Genomic DNA, 5,000 nt, shown 5'->3' on the forward strand with positions numbered 1-5,000 from the left:
AGACAGTGTCCCTTCTTTGCAGTCCACCATGGAAGGGTTATGTGATCCCTGTAAACAAAGGGCTCCCCATTTATACAAAGTATTGTTAGCTTTTAGTTCTCTGCATAACCATGTCTGGGTTGTTCTTTGTTCGATAGACTGTGAGATTACCTTGCTAGAAAATGGGCGAGGGTTAGTATCAGGAAAGGCATCCAGCTGGAGAAAATTCTTCTCCATGCAAACATAGAATTAAAGTGATGATGATGATGATACATAAGACTTATTCTGTGTTAAATTAAGAAACAATGACGAGTGAAAATTCTGTAAATAATAATTATAAGGTTTAAGCTTAGAAGCATTTACAATATATTGGCTACAGAAAAAAGTCTAATATTGGGGTAGATAAGCGGCTGACAGAAAAAAATGGGTAATATCCATTTTTACTGTTAAGGTCTTATATGCACCAATATTAGACTATTTTCTATAGTCATTATATGGTGAATGTTTATAGGGTCATTCAATGTAAGATCACCCAGTGGGTCCTGGGTCACTCCCTCAGATCCCTCTGAAAAATTTCATACTAGCTCCTCTGCCTATACGATGGGAAAATAGCAAGTATAGCTTTGAAATTGTAGGCCTTTAAAATATTAATTAATTATACATTTTTTTTCCCAAACGAGCCTCTCAGACCAACTTGAGACAACCATTTATCCTCTAATAACTTTGAAATCATGTGTCTGGGGCTAACTTTTTCTGTAGAGACCAAATATCTTATCAAATCAAGCGTATCATGTATATTTTTCCATCTAAAGGCCTCTGAAAATTGCCAAGAATTAAATGTACAACAAATATGTCTCTTTAAGGTATTTTTATCAAAAAAAAAAAACAATATGGCATAAATATAAAAGCTGACAAAGACTTGGCTCAGATGTTTGAAATACAGTTAGGAGGTGCCTTCATACTTCTGCTGCAGCTTGGGCTGGATGGCATAAAGTTTATGTCTTTCAAAGAAACAATAAACTGAATGAAGCAGCTAAAAACCAAAAACGAAAAAACCCTGTCAGACAAAACAAGACTAGTGAAACTAAGTCCCAAAATAATAACAGTCCCAGTTTTTTTAAGCCAGTTTGTGAAATGGAAGTAAAGAGGAGAAAAGCATTTGGTGAAAAAGAAATATAAAGATGGCAAAGCAGGTACAAACACTGCTGAGCTACTTCAATATTGGAAATCTCATTTTGAACACCTCATCACTAAATTCCCACACAACCAAGAAAGCAATATCAGAAAGTCCACAGGATTCATTTGACGCAGAAACCCATGAAATAATTTTCAAATTCTCCAATGAAATTATTGAGAAGATCAAGGAAATGCAAAATGAAACATTTTTGAGAATAAATTAAACAAAAAATCCACAGGAGTGGCTGTGTGGTAAGTAGCTTGTTTACCAACCACATGGTTCCGGGTTCAGTCTCACTGCGCGGCACCTTGGGCAAGTGTCTCCTACTATAGCCTCGGGCCGACCAAAGCCTTGTGAGTGGATTTGGTAGACGGAAACTGAAAGAAGCCCATCATATATATGTATATATATACATGCGTGTTTGTGTTTGTGTGTATTTGTTTGTCCCCCTAGCATTGCTTGACAACCGATACTGGTGTGTTTATGTCCCCGTTACTTAGCGGTTCAGCAAAAGAGACCGATACTGGGCTTACAAAAGAATAAGTCCCAGGGTTGAGTTGCGCAATTAAAGGCGGTGCTCCAGCATGGCCGCAGTCAAATGACTGAAGCAAGTAAAAGAGTAATTAATTATTTTTAACATAAGCACATGGACAAAAAATTTGACAGGCGGGGTATAATTGATTAAATTGATTGTAGTAATTAATTGACTGTTGTTTTATTGACCCAAGAAAGATAAAAAAAAAAACAACAAAGTTAACACTGGTGGGATTTGTGTAGATGCATGAATTCCCAGATTGTAACTAAATATAGACTTCTAGATGAAACAATAAACTTTATTTATGAAGGTAGTGCAAATATAACAACTTCTGTTGATGACATTAGGTCACAACTATCAAGAAAGATAAATTTATTAGACAGTGCTATCACAGAACTCCAATATTTCTCTCTGTTCTTAAGAGAGGAAATCTGAATCTATTTAAGACAATAAGTTGGCAATGTCTCAGTGGAACAGCCAACAGTTCATGTTGCACAACCAGCTGTTCTGTCATTGAAACAAACATTTCATCTCTTTTATCCCCAGAGATATACAGACTGACAGTGCCAGAACAGGTGGTGGTGTAGCGATTAGTCAGTTAGCTTGCTCTCCTCTGTTAGGAGGCACAAAATATATATTAGCAACAGAGGCAGTACGAATACCAAGAGGTAATATTTATCCCACTTAAATGCAGACGTCCCTCTTGATATTAAAATCGTCTCTGTTGCTAATATATATTTTCCTGTCTAATTGTCCAGTCCACTGGACTGTCAACAGATACACTATAACCTATAGAGTTACTGAAGAAACATTTTGGCAGCTTTCTAATGGTAAGGCTAAGATAGAGAATGGTCCTGCAAGCTGAGCTCCAAGTAATGTCTCAACTTCCAAATGGGCCACCACCAACAAAACAAGATAAAAAACATCATACATAACTCCTATTTATGTCCCTGCTATAATGTAGAGAGTTTCAGTTGTGAATTTTGTTGATGCAAAGGGAAAGTGTAGTGCAATACTGTCTTAACCCTTTAGTATTTAAACCGGCTGTATCTGGCCAAAATAGTCTACTTGTTCTATGTTCAAACTTGCTAGATCTAGTGTTTCACACCTACCCTACCAATGCCATTCTAAAAATAAACAATCATATTGTCAAAGTTATAAGATGGTGCATTAATAATTTCAAACAATATGAATAAATATGCATTACATTAAACCGAGTAATCTGAATACTAAAGGGTTAACGATATAGAACGAGGCCAGGTTGTTGTTTCTCATTGTAAAATGTGTTAGAGGTGGCTTCGTGGAAGCAGGATACGTTTGACATGAGGTGTAAGGAATGAACAAGTTGAAGCTCCTTTTCAACAGCCTAAGAGAAGAATTTGTAGTGACCAATAGAGGAGAGGTCAATTCTAAAGTTTCTCAGGCTATTATTAAGGTCAGAAGAGGATGGAAGTGGAGAGTAGTGGAGGTTGTTAAGGCTGCAAAGTCATGGCTAGAACACAGAGCACTTGTAAGCATTATACTTTGACAAGGTGAAAGGAAAGGAGGTTACTGATCCAGAATGAAAGGGCAAGCATCAGTTGAGGCACAACAAGCCAACAGGTGTAATTGGGATGAGGCACCAGGGAACCTAGCTAAGATGGGACCAAAAAGTGGCACACAAAGTCTCATGACCTGACCTTTGGAAAATAGAGCCCCACCAGATAAAATTCCTAATTCAGGTAGTTCATGATGTCCTGCCAAACCCTTCCAACTAGTACTGGTGGAGAAAGTAGGAGTCACCAGCTTTTCTCCTGTGCCTGAGGAGAGGAATCCTGGAGCACATCTTCAGTAGCTGTCCAAAAGCTCTAAGAGAAGGGTGCTACCACTGGAAGCATGACCAGGTCTTCAAGGTCATAGCAGAAAGTGTCTGAAGTAGGATTAACGACTGCAAGCATCTTTGCGCAATGAAGATTGTCATCTTTGTCAAGGCTGGTGTGAAGATGTTATCAACCAGGTCCATCTTGCTGGGCCTACAAGCAAAAACATACGGTTGAGGGCTGAAAGTTAACCTGGGAAGCATCTGAAATTCTCAGAAACTGTCGCTAAACCAGATATGGTGCTGCTCTCAGGAGCATTGAAGCACATGGTTTTATTAGAATACTCCATTCCCAGGGAGAACCTCATTGAAGACGCAAATGAGAGGAGGAGAAAGAAAACATGCTGACCTAGTGGTGCAATGTGAAAGCAAAGTGCGATCCTAGTGAGGTGGGATAAGAAAGTCTGCAGGCCAGTTCCTCTGCAGAGTTTACATGCTGGGCAGCATAGGGGCCAGAAGGTGGAAGGCCTTCACATTGGCTGTGGAGAAAGCAGAGGTTGCGCCTCAAGGTGACTCTGTCGATGAGGAGATGCATTAGAGAATGATGTATGGATAACTTCCTGTCACTCAACCAATTCCACTAGTCTTAAAGATAAACAAAACTTAATATAGTCGACGAACCCAGGTCAGCGCTGATTACTAAAGATGTTCCTTGCGTGACCATCTCGTCTTTTATATTAGAGACCACAAGTCTTTACCTTTTTATAAAGAATGGTCGGTGCGATTTATGGAAGATTTGACTGCTATTTTTCTCAAGCAGTTCTATGATCAAAAATTTCCCAACAGAAACTACCCTGTACTTTTTCTCCGAACCTAATGTCCTTCCATTTTAAGGCGGTAACGTGAAATGATGGATATTTAGCTGGTATTTTTAGCGAGCGACTATGTAGCGATTGTCTGAAAACTATGAGTATGTAACATTCCTACTATTCTCATTTGATCGAAGAGATGCGAGTGAAGTGAATGTAAGAATTACGGAGAGATGGCAAACAGTTCGTCAGACGACGTTTTAATTAACTGTATGCGCGCACCCACAATTTCCCTGGTTAAATACACACACACACACATACACACAGAAGTGGCTGTACGGGGTCAGGTCACTGGACCGGCTTAAATAAACTAAATAAATAAATGTAAAGACTGCAGGTTTTACAAAATGTTAGTATAAAGTCTGTTTTTATTTTGTTAGCTATCTGTACTTCATAGTTGTGTATTTAATAATTTTCACTTATAGATAAATAGATAGATAGATATACATACGCGTATATAATAGCGTGGCTAGAGGGTGTGTCGTCTCACCCCTAGCAACATACACATATGTAAATACATTTACGAAGACGCGATAGAAGTGGCTAATTGCGGCGGAGCCTTTTCTACAATAACAAGCAAATCGCATTCATTAATTACAGGATATTTAAAACACACTGCGTTTGGGACTCACTAATTTTGGA

The 5,000-nt window shown here is 38.6% G+C and overlaps 1 protein-coding gene across 2 annotated transcripts in view; it reads right to left on the reverse strand.

Annotated features, from left to right (window-relative positions):
* Positions 1 to 5,000, reverse strand: part of LOC115222269 (transmembrane protein 126A) — a 47,513-nt gene that overhangs the window by 41,502 nt on the left and 1,011 nt on the right. The window contains exon 1 of one of the 2 annotated variants that reach the window (XM_029792435.2): positions 4,810 to 4,922. The exons of the other annotated variant lie outside the window; for it this stretch is intronic. The gene's annotated coding sequence lies outside the window, so the exon portion shown is untranslated. Of the gene's footprint in view, positions 1 to 4,809; positions 4,923 to 5,000 lie in introns of those variants that run through there. 2 annotated transcript variants of the gene reach the window in all.

Source organism: Octopus sinensis, linkage group LG19, assembly GCF_006345805.1.
Source record: "Octopus sinensis linkage group LG19, ASM634580v1, whole genome shotgun sequence".
NCBI lineage: Eukaryota > Metazoa > Mollusca > Cephalopoda > Octopoda > Octopodidae > Octopus > Octopus sinensis.